Source organism: Caretta caretta, chromosome 6 (genome assembly GCF_965140235.1).
Source record: "Caretta caretta isolate rCarCar2 chromosome 6, rCarCar1.hap1, whole genome shotgun sequence".
NCBI lineage: Eukaryota > Metazoa > Chordata > Testudines > Cheloniidae > Caretta > Caretta caretta.
This window is the reverse complement of record NC_134211.1, coordinates 110831137-110843637: the sequence shown is the minus strand read 5'-3', so window position 1 is coordinate 110843637 and position 12501 is coordinate 110831137. Positions and strand designations below refer to the sequence as shown.

At 36.4% G+C, this 12501-nt stretch overlaps 1 protein-coding gene across 6 annotated transcripts in view; it reads right to left on the bottom strand.

The window, feature by feature from the left end:
- TRAF3 (TNF receptor associated factor 3) overlaps positions 1-12501 on the bottom strand; it is an 88915-nt gene that overhangs the window by 50852 nt on the left and 25562 nt on the right. For 4 of the 6 annotated variants that reach the window (XM_048853909.2, XM_075129887.1, XM_048853912.2 and 1 more), the window contains exon 2: positions 3786-3899. The exons of the other annotated variants lie outside the window; for them this stretch is intronic. The gene's annotated coding sequence lies outside the window, so the exon portion shown is untranslated. The remainder of the gene's footprint in view (positions 1-3785; positions 3900-12501) is intronic. 6 annotated transcript variants of the gene reach the window in all.

Sequence of the window (12501 nt, the reverse complement as noted above, 5' to 3'; positions counted from 1 at the left end):
CATAAATCCAGGGTGCCAAACTAGATTTTAAAATTTATATATGAATGTAGCTTGTACCAAGACCTGTTGGTTACCGACTAGGACAACAGCACAGAATAACCTGGGACTTCAACTCATGCTACTCATTGTGAGGTCAAATCATTAATAAAACCACCACCATGCCAGATGAAGTACTCAGTCTGGCATGTATAGCTGAGCTAGTCTGGATGACTCAGGTGGCTCAGTTTTGGAGGTGATCATTAGTGTCTCCGAAAGGGAGGGCAAACTCCCAATAAAACCTCAAAGATCCAATACTATGGTTCTTGTTCAATAAACCATTTAACACGAGTGTCATCATTATCTATTACCCAGCCTCTAACTTCTCTTTTTGGGGAAAATAATTAAGAAGATAAGTAGTGGAGAAACTTTCCAATCTTTTAACCTCAGACAATCAGGTTTCAGACCAGGACAAGTATGGAAACAGCAATACAAGATGTCTCTGCTAGCTCTGTTACATTTTTCAGCAATCTTTGATACAATCAACTACAAGGTGCTATGTACGTCTCTGCTGGATTTGGCAGAGGTGGAAGTAATTGCCTTAGAATAGTTCAGCTTTTTCCTCTCATAGAAATGGAAGACTGCTCTTTCTCTTTGGGGGCTCACCAGGCCCTATCTTGTCATTCCTCTGATTCAACATGAAGATGAAGCCTTCGGAGGAAGATGAAACATGGGCTACAGTGTCTTCAGTGTGCTGAAGAACTAGACTCTGTTCTTGCTTGAACTTAACACATTTAGCGTTGTTTAACCTTAGGTTTTAAAAAATATGTAGACAACCTATAAAGGCTCACAAAAGTTAGGCATATTCTATAATGCAGGGGGGTTCTCAACCTCTCTCTTTCTGAGGCCCCACTCAACATCCTATAAAAACTCCCCGGCCCACCTGCCATAACAACTGTTTTTCTGTATATAAAAGATAGGGCCAGCATTAGGGGATAGCAAACAGGGCAGTTTCCTAGGGCCCCACGCCACAGGGGACCCCCACTAAGCCACATTGCTCAGGCTTCGGCTTCAACCCGAGGGATGAGGTTCAGGGCCCTGGGTTCAGACCCATGTGGCGGGGCTTCGGCTTTCCGCCTTGGGCCCCAGTGAGTCTAATGCTGGCCCTATTTGGCAGACCCCCTGAAGCTTGCTCACGGCCCCACATAGGCCCCAGACCCCTGGTTGAGAACCACTGCTATAATGGACTTTGACTCCTATTGTATAAATCCATAACTACAGCGCTTTCCAAAAACAAAACAAAAAAAAGGAAAGTGCAGCTTTCAATCTGTAACTTTTAATCATTTAATGTTCTAATTTGGGGGATTCTACCTCAAAGCTAATTGCTAAGCAATACCATTTTATTGCTTTACTGTGTATCCTAGGGCCAGCTTCAGAATCCTTAAATTGAACCTGCCTTAGCAAACATCTAGCACTGACTTCATGCTTATCTGTGCAAGGGTTGAACTGCAGATTATTGAAATATAAAAAAAAAGAAAAGAAAATGAGTGGAGAGAACAAAACTATCTTCCTGAACATACAAAAGAAATATCCTTTTATAATTTAATTCAAGCCTATATTAGCATCAGTGACTAGAAACTGGAAGCAAAAGTTAATCTGCTGACATAAGTGTGTTCCAGGAGCTGGAAAGCACGGGGATTCCCAAACAAGGAACAAATGGGTAAAATAAGGAAAACAGTTCTCACCCGTAAAACGAAAGAGATATTAACAGTATATATATTTTTTAAAAAGGTATAAAAGTAATATCTGTTTAAAAGATCAGAAGAGATGATCAACGTGGAGGCAGAGTTATTTACAAACAAATTTACCTTCCATCTTTGAACAAAACAATATCTAAGAGCAATTCTGTAATTCTCATTTGAGCTAAGACGCCTATATTGGGAATTATAACAAGATTAAGACATGCAGACCTCTCGGGGGGCCAAATCCTGCAGAGGGTCAAGTGTAGAATAGGATACTTCGGTAACAAAAGAAGACAGTTAGATTTTGAACAGAAATCTTTCTATGCAGCAATAATCTATACAAAATGTTTGTGCATCACCTCTAGCAATATTAAAAATATTTTTCAATGTAAAAATATTCATTCTGCATTCACATCAATACTAAGTTTTAATAATTTTCCTTATCCTCAATATACAGAGCCTCTTAATCATGAAATCTTTAAGTAACAGTGTATACCTATGACAATCTCTCTCAAAAATATTATCCTATTACAGTTCCTCCTGAAGGCTTCAATAAAGATTGGGGAGCCAGTGTTTTAGGCACTGTATAAGAATAAAGTTATTTGCAGAGTGCAGTGAATAATAGAAATATTGCAGATACATGTAGATCTAAAAGTCCTGGTCTTACTACTCATGTCCTTTTAAACTGTAACAGGAGGTACATGCAATGCCCAAACATCTTATTAAACTGTGTAAGGAAACCATGATTAGTTGCACTAAATATGAAGAGTTATATTTCCAATATTTAAAGGAAATGTGAATGGTTTCTCTTAACTAACCTGCGATCAGTTGTAAATGGTTACAAAAGAAGAAGAAATTTAAAAAAAACCACAAACATATTAGTTCCAGTTTCCCTTTCCAAATAACTACTATGTACTCCCATCTGAGATAGGGTCATAATATATATATGAAAACAGAAAAATAAAAAGGTATGTAAGGGATAACATGATGCAACACAACGTACAAATCCTAGAGTGTGTTGTCCTGGATACTACTATTATTATAATGAACAATTTTATTATATATACTTTCGTCTTGAATAAAAATAGTCCCTCAGACAAGTTTCTAGTTGTTGATTAGATGTTAAGTGGTATTATATTGTCATAAATATAAAGTAAAGGGTAAACACCTTTAAATCCCTCCCAGCCAGAGGAAAAACCCTTTCACCTGTAAATGGTTAAGAAGCTAAAGATAACCTCGCTGGCACCTGACCAAAATGAACAATGAGGAGACAAGACACTTTCAAAGCTGGAAAGTATGGGGGAAAACAAAGGGTTCTCTCTGTCTGTGTTGCTTTTGCTGGGACCAGAGCAGAAATGCAGGTCAGAGCTCCTGTAAAGGGTTAATAAGCAATCTAGTTAGATATGCGTTAGATTCTGTTTAAATAGCCGATAAAATAAGTTGTGCTGAATGGAATGTATATTCCTGTTTTTGTGTCTTTTTGTCACTTAAGGTTTTGCCTAAAGGCATTCTCTATTTTTTAAATCTGATTACCCTGTAAGGTATTTACCATCCTGGTTTTACAGAGGTGATTTTTTTTTACTTTTTCTTCAATTAAAATTCTTCTTTTAAGAACCTGATTGCTTTTTCGTTGTTCTTAAGATCCAAGGGTTTGGGTCTGTGTTCACCTATGCAAATTGGTGAGGATTTTTATCAAGCCTTCCCCAGGAAAGGGGGTGTAGGGCTTGGGGGGATTTTGGTGGGAAAGACATTTCCAAGTGGGCTCTTTCCCGGTTATATTTGTTAGACGCTTGGTGGTGGCAGCAATAAAGTCCAGGGACAAAAGGTAAAATAGTTTGAACCTTGGGGAATTTTTAACTTAAGCTGGTAAAACTAACCTTAGGGGGTTTTTCATGCAGATGTTTTTTCATGCAGGGTTTTTCATTTCATCTGTATCCTAGAGTTCAGAGTGGGGAAGGAACCTTGACATGTATAAAATGCGTTATCTGCCATGACAGGATTTTTCTTGCATACCCTGACAAGAGCTCATGTACCCCGGTTTGAAAATTACAGAATACAGTAGCATACCTGTATATCCAAACAGGAAAAGGACATCTAAGCTTGGACAGGGAGCAAAAGACAACAACAGAAAAATGAGCAGTGAAGCAGTATCCCTTCAAACAATGATGTGGATCCCTTCATCTACAAAAGAAGCAGAACACACACCAGCTTAACTTCAAATCAAAATAGGTTGTTTACTGTGTTTGATTATCTAATCATCTGAGAGTATTCTGAAAAATAGACTGCTAGATGTTTCTAGCCTTTTAATTTTGTTGACAGATGTCAGTCATATCAGTCTTTAAGAATTACTCTTAGATTGCTTTAGTACCAGGTTACCGTGAGCAAGCTAAGACATTTCTAACTTAAATTTCAGAATTCCTTATTTTATCAGTTATTTTTGTTGTTTTGTATTTCACTGTCATACAGGGCTTTAAGGGCACCTCATCCACATTTTTATTAAATAGAACCCCACAATCTCAGAAGCCTAACTAAATAGGACACTACATATTTTACAAACAGAGGTATTCACAGGGCAGAATGTGCATTATAATCAATGACAACTGATTACAGTGACAAAGTGACAGGAACATTTCATTCAGAGAGATGCTTCCACCACTCTAATCAGTTCAGTACATACAACAGAATACATATGTTTTGCTTAGCGTTTTCCCTCTAGAATCGTCAATCACAAGTGAGGAATTTTTGTATTATAAAGATTTCTTACTATAGATGTCTATTCCTAGGATATCCTACCACCATTACAAAACATACACAATAAAAGATTCTGCCGTGCACCATTCCTACCCATCAACCAAATGACATTCAACTGGAAATCCCACAATTTAGTGGAAAAAAAGACAGAGAACAATGTAAGAATCTTGTTTTGTAGCATAAATATATCTAGTTGATGATGGACACATCAGAGGGAAAGAGTTCCAAAGCCAAAGGATCCTTCACTTAGGTGGTCATATTCTTGTTTAAAAAACCTTTAAGCAAACATCACACACAAATCAGAATCAGGAATTAAAACCAGGGACAACAGTAAGAGTATTCAAGCTGCAGCAAACAACTGCCATGTCATGGCATACAGTCTTCTAAACAATCTGAGATCATTGTTCTATCTTGCTATAATATTTACAGAACCTCAAATATTGTCCATCAGGTGGACCAGAATCTCATACTAAACATACAGTTTTGAAAGTGCATGTTCTTTTCAAAGCTATCAACACAGTTGCATTAAATGTGTCAGTTGGGACAATGTACTTACACATTAACTAACAACTACATACAAATAAATGAAAAGGAGCATTTTCTCTACCCTTGCATTCCAAGTATTAATGGGAAAAAGACAAAAGTTCAGTTTTTAAGACAAAAATACACTGATATTTTTTAAATACTCATTAAAATCCACTCATTAAAATCCACAGCAAAACTCCTATTCCCTTGAATGGGGTAGGGTCAGGCCCCAAGAGGCTCTTCCATGACTTGAAAAAACAGAAGAATAACTAAGTAGTTTGGACACCTGAATGCTCTTGCAAGGGAACACCCATCCAATGAAACAGAATCACTGACACTTCAACTTTGTATGATTCCCATATTTCAGATTACAAAGTGACTGAAATGTAGAAAGTGAAATGAGATTTAAACATGAAAAAAATATTATAAACATAAACTTTGGCAAAGAATTATTTTATTTTCTTGGCTAACAAGAGATTCTGTATTGCCTAACAAATCTGCATGTGGATTGGCTGAATGATTTGTAACAATATTAAATAAAACAGTATCACATTGTGAAGAGCTGTTCTTGGCAAGCCTATTAAACTGGATTTTCTGTTGACCATGGAAACTGTCATTTCCAATACACTTACAGTCATGCTAACCAAGACTGATCATTTTGATATTGTTTATAAAAGAAAGCTTCACATGGACATTTCCAGTAATTATGTTAATAAGAAAGGGTAGGAATATGAATATATATAAATAATTCTTGTATTAATTCTAGCTGGATTATCCAGTAACCCAGAAACTATATAAAAGAGCTTTACTGACCGTAAGACTGGACAACTCTCAAAAACTTAAGTGCAACCCTGGCCAACTGAAATATTTTTTCTTGTTTCTTTCTTAATTTAAGGATTGAAGAAAACAATGGTAGATGGACAAGCAATTTAATGTGATTTAGGAAAGTTCACTTTAAAATATTGTTCAAACATTAGTTTTTAAAAACTGTCCATTTTTATTGTAAATGGTGGCTTTTGCAATGCCAGAATTCCTTAATATATTAAGATTCTGCCTAGGGCAATGGTAAAAAGAATTTTTTTCTATTTCAAGCTACCCTTGCTAACTACAGATCTTTATTAATCATTATTTCATAAATACATAATCTCAATGGGCTATGTTTTTTGACATTCAAAAAATCAAAAGCATTGTTAAAAAAAAATCAGACAAAGATAACTCATGCTTTGCATGTCTGGATCATGGTACAAATACTCATGGATAAAACATCCTGTCCTAGCAGGCAGACATTGCCTTTCTAAGTGTTCCGAACTCCAACTTGTGTTCGTTTGTAAAGCAGATAGGTGGAGTGAGGATGCCTCTCAGTCTCTAAGAAATTAACCCACAGTGGAATTCAGAATACTGTAGAAGACATTTAGTTGAAATGTTTGTCTAAAGAGTTGGAGAAATTAAATCTGATCAGATTATCACAGGACTAGATGCACTTTAATCTCTACCCGTGCTCTTCTGGGGAAAGTCCATGATTGAGTCATGACTGAGGAAGTGGATGAATGCACTTAGCTATTTGATCTCCTGGTCCTGCACTCTAAGGGAAATACTTAACCATTGTGAAACATAAAAAGATCATCATTATACAGATTTATAAAGGCATTCCTTAAGTATTTAAGCACCATAATAGCCTAATGACCATTTCAAGTTGAAAAGTTTCCTATTACTGAAGTAACAATCACCAGTTTAGGAAAAAAAATTAACAATTTCCCTGAGTTCTAAACTATCTATCTGTTACCGTTCATACTTATAGAATCATAGAATATCAGGGCTGGAAGGGAATTCTCTGTCAGATCCCATAAATCTATTCCTACAGCAAGCTAAAACTTTTTCATCACTGTCTTCATTAGGTATCATACAAATCATTAATTGGAGTACCACAAAGGATAGATATTTGGACCTGGATTTTATATGAAATCCTTGCCTTCAGAACCAGATTAACCAATACCACCAAACTCCATGAAATCTCCCTGCAGCAAAGGAACTCCCAAAGTTCCTGCCCAGCTTTGATGTTCTTAGTCTGATTATCTTTTTCACTGAGAGTCAGTGAGTGCAATTATTTTTCTGTTCAGCAAACTGGTTTTTAAGTTTTCATTCTCTAAAACAAAATTTAATTGGCTTCTCATTCTGCCTAGTGGAACAGTAACTGAGATAATATATTATTAATCATTATTATTAATTCCTGGAACAATGTCGTGCTCTTTATATTGCCTGGTGGCATACATAGGGAGCCATCCCTGCACTGTCAATTTCTTAGAATGATGCAAAAGCTGAGCCAATCCAGTCCAGTCTGTAGTATCTTGGAATTCTTTTGTCAATTTAGAGATATTTTAAAAATACAAATACCAGATATAGTATACGAAACAGGGAACTCAGCACTACCACAGATCATACAGCAAGACCACAGAAAAACAGAATACTGCAGAGATACAACAGACTCATTACAGAGATGAAAAATTACAGGAAAATTGTCTCCTCCAAAGTACACCAAAATATTACTAAATCTAATTTAAAAATGCAGGTGATGTTTAACAGAATTGTCCTCCTATGAAATTTTAATATTGCACATTGTAGGGGAAGCCAATTAGTGAGACAAATATTCTTCAACTACATATCTGAATTTGTTTAAATTTAAAATTTAGATGAAGTAATGTATTAGAAATACCTATGTTAAAACCTAAAGTGACATATTCACTGACTTGCACAAGGGGTTACTTCAGCAAAGGCTTCTCGAACCTATATCCAGAGCTCAGAAAATAATGCTGACTGACCCCCATTCTCCCCGGGAAACATTATCTAAGATAGCTCTAGTCTTCCACTTGAAATAATTGGTTACTGAATACTATAAACAGAAGACCAGCAAAAAGAAATATTTAAATTAAACCTTCCATGTTATCTTTCAGGTAGGTTTTTGTATCATTTTCAAGAGGTCTTCAACTTGGCCCACAATAATTGTTTCCACTTTTTCTGGTGTCCTACAGATGTAATTACATCCAACATGATATACTCTCAGTCCTGTCAACTGACTTTTTTCACCACTGTTTCGTAAACACTCTTCTTTTATTCATTAATTTAGCAATATGGCCTGCAAAACCTCCAGTCTCAGCTCCACTACATTTAAATTTATCTTTTGACTGTGCTGCCTTCAAAAATTCAGTTTTGATACTGTGCTGCCGACTATCACCAGTTTTAGTATTAAGAGAACCTGCGACTTCTTTTGTGGGTATTCTAGCAGAATCCAATTGAAATATATTCTTGGGCTGTAGAAAAGAAAAAAAAACTATTATCCTAAGACTTGCTGAAATAAAGTTTCAGTTTCTCCTTTTTTTCCATCTTTTCTGGTGTAGCAATAATATTTTGTTATTGAAGAGCAATTTTCAAGAGAAAAAACAATGCCTTATGGTTTATCCAAACATTAAATTGCTTGTGGATCTTTCAAGAACAGAAATCCCCCTGCCCATTTCTTTTCTTCTTTTAAATTTTCTCTATCGCAAATTCTTCCCTGAACACCAAAACCTATATTTAAAATTAGAAAATATGGCTTCTAAGGTGAAGATTCTAGACACTATCCCAGGGAGAGTGGGGTTGGCTGCTATCTTTGCTAGCATCTGACACAAAGAAGAGAAGTCTTTGTTTTATTTGGTTTAGACATTTGAAAACACACTGTGTTGGTTGTCAGGTCTTTACAAGTGATAGATACAAATTCCGCAGGAAAAGAATTGTTGTTTACACTCCCAGTAGCAAAGATTCAGTAAAAAGAGAGTCTTAGTCCTGAATTGTGCATGCATGTGACCACTTTCCTGCGTAAAGGCATTTTATTATGTGGAATCTCCCTGCCTGACTGCCCTGTGTTCATTGCCCACTTTCTCTTTGGGTCCTGAAGCAGGCAAAGCTTTGCTAATATTGCCTCCACATCCACCAAAATGGGGCTGCCTATATAAGGCTTGGTAATTCCAGGATCTCCTCAACTGTCATTCTGCAGGTTTTAGATCAGTAGATATTGTTGGTGTTCCCAAAGATGCAGTAGCACTCATAGCATTCGTTTTGGACCAGATAAGGACCAAAAGGATTAGTATCTATGAAGGTTCATCTCCAATGTTGTACTTGGAGAGTTAAAGTAAAAATAACAACATTCTTATAGAATCACAGAAATGTAGGGCTGGAAGGGACCTTGAGAACTCATCAAGTGCAGCACCCTGCGCTGTGGCAAGACCACGTAAACCTAGACCATCCCCGACAGGTTTTTGTCCAATCTGCTTTTTAAAATTTCCAATGACAGGGATTCCAAACCTTCCTCTGGAAGTCTATTCCAGAGCTTAACTACCCTGATCATTAGAAAGTTTTTCCTAATATCTAAACTAAACCTCCCTTGCTCAAGATTAAGCCAATTACTTCTTGTCATACCTTCAGTGGCCATGAAGACAACTGATTGCTTTCCTCTTTATACCAGTCCTTAACATATTTGAGGACTTATCAGGACCCTCCTCAGTCTTCTTAAGAAGAAACATGCCCAGTTTTTTAATCTTTCCTCATAGGCTTCTGTTGCACTTTTTGAAAATCTCAAAAGTGTTTTACAAACGTTAATTAATTCAACCTCATGACATCCCCCTGAGGTAAATATTATCCCCACTTTACAGATAAGGAAATTAATGCACAGAAAGGGTAAGTGACTTGTATATGATCACAAAGTCACAGGCAAAACCTTTCATCCCTGGATCCCAATCCTGTGCCATAACCACAAGACCATTCTTACTCCACTCCCTTAGTCTTGTAACCATACATGATGATAGAATTAAAAAAAAAAAATAAAAAAAATCTTGTGCACCTAGACAAGAGAGATTTCAGGATGTTACAATGAATCTTTACTTTTCCGTTACCACAAGGAACTGAGTAAAATACTGCTCTTACCCTCAGGACTGTGTATACTGTTTCCTGAGGGGCTTTGGTTCTAATAAGACAGATGTCCACATAAGGGATTAAACAAATACAAACATAATGGCGGTGGTAGCAGCAGCCATAGAAAGTAAGTATGAGAGAGCTGTATAGTCCAAAAGAAAAGATTGGTTGTAAGAGTAAGTAACCCAAGGCAAATCTGAGAAATCTCTGATGACTTGTAACTATCTGAATATATAAACAAACATTACGTAAAGTCTAGAGAAGCCAAATAGTTGACTTGGCTGATGTCAGCTTGGGTAAAAATTCATCCATATGGGATAAAGTTCTTCCATTTTAGGGCCCAGAGAACATATTTGTAATGGTGGATGTTAAGCATGATTGCTGGATTTCCACCACAGATGCTCAGAAAAATTGTGCTAGCAACAGGCATGTTGGAAAATGGTTTCCAAGTACATTTCTGGGAGAAACGTATTAGACAACCATTTCAGAATAGCTGTGCACAGCAAGCCATTCTGACAAGGCCCCAGAAAAATCATTTGTCCCTCATTAGAAGACCATCCTCAGAAGGCATAACGTTTTATTTATTTTATTTGTGCCTAAAGCCACAGAGGTCTTCTACTAAAACTAATGAGATTATGGTATTTTCTGCCAAATGAATACGGAACAGAGCAATTTTGTTTAATATATTAATGGCAATTTGGCATTTAATAATGCATTTTTATTTTAAAGCATTAAAACCTGAAGGTCTCAAAGCAGTCTGACTAAATCATTACTGTAGCACTTGGAGATTCCTTGAGGATTTATGTTGACAGGCATTTGTCCACTTGTATTACAGAGACCCATAAATCCAGTGGGTGGACCATGACCAGAACCATGTTTAAAACAAGTCATGCCAGTAACTGTTTATAAACTCACTTAAATGCGGTATGGTAGACAGAGACATACTAATGCAAGCAAATTACCAGTTTCATACTGGGAAGGAGATATCTTTAAAAAGAGCCAGATATACCAGCTTGCTGGCTAAGATTTAAAACTTATGAAAGTTCTATGAAAAACTTATGAAAAATTAAGAGGACATGTGTTTGCAGAAATCTTTTTCTAGCCCACAGTAACATGCAAAAACAACCCCACTAGCTTTATGAATGTCTCACCCAGACTAGAATTTTCCTGCACTAAACACTAATGTAGGATCTCAGCAGGAAATCCAAATTCCAAAGTGTTTAAACCCAAGGACGAGCTCTGAGTCATACATGTTCACTGTGGGATGTATAACTTAGAATTTCTAGACTGCTGTCCATTTAAACTCTGAGCAATATAACTGGATTTAATGCAGGATTTTATTTCCCCCCTCCCCACCCCATTGAGTCACAGAAAACTGGACCCTCCAACTTTTGATTCTAGCTATAATCACTGTACTTTGACAGCTAAACAGCTGGAGTTTGTGGCAGTGTTGTATACTTAATATGCATATAACCATGTTAACCTAAGTGAAAACTCTAGCTAGAAAACAAAATCAATAAAAATCATTGGCTATAAAGATTAACGGTAAGAAAACTTACAGTTTCCAAACCAATTCTTCATTAAGAAGAATTCTTTATCAAGTTTTTATTAAATGACAAAACATGAATGTTACATATCATTCAAATGTGGAATTCAGATACACTTAGATAATTAAAGAAACTGACTCAAAGGAAATACATTTGGTGTATATTTGAGATAAATGGCTAGATTTGTCAAAGCGGAAATTCAATCTACTAAGTTCCCTAAACCAATATTTTAATTGGCTACTAGCAACAAAATATGTAACATAAAACTTTGGCTAGTAATTACAAAACAACTGAAGGTAAGTTTTTGTAGCATGTTATGAGATATTGAAAGTTACTTCAATTACTGACAGGTTTCAGAGTAGCAGCCGTGTTAGTCTGTATCCGCAAAAAGAAAAGGAGTACTTGTGGCACCTTAGAGAGACTAACAAATTTTTTTGAGCATAAACTTTCGTGAGCTATAGCTCACTTCATCGGATGCATTCATACTTCCATTCCTGTTATAAATTGTACAAAACAAAAATAGTACTTTACCTTATTCTCCACCATCTGAGCACAGAGAATTAAAAACAAAGTATTATTAGGCACAAATTGTAAGAGTTTTCATATAAAGGGGATATCCCAGCACCATCAGATATGCTGCATGACATGCACACACTAGCAACAGTTTACAGAAAACTATTTAGGTTCTTTTTGGTAAGCAGCCAAACCTCGAAACTTTGAACCTGGAGGCATCACTTCATTATCTCCTTCTCTAAAATGCAGATCTCAGTCAACAATTGCGTAAATGGTGGGGGGAAGAATTACCACAGCTTGGTTTTCTCTGCTAATAACAGCCCTTACCAATTACTGCACTGCAGTCTTTCTGAAGGCTATACAACAGAGAGTGTAAGTGAAAGAACTCAAGAAAGAATCACAAGGTTACAGTAAACTTTCTGTTCAAGACCCACCTAAAGAGAAATGACTTAATGGAATGCTGCACATAAGTTCAGTAGAATCTCCATGATTCTGCCTCCTCCTCT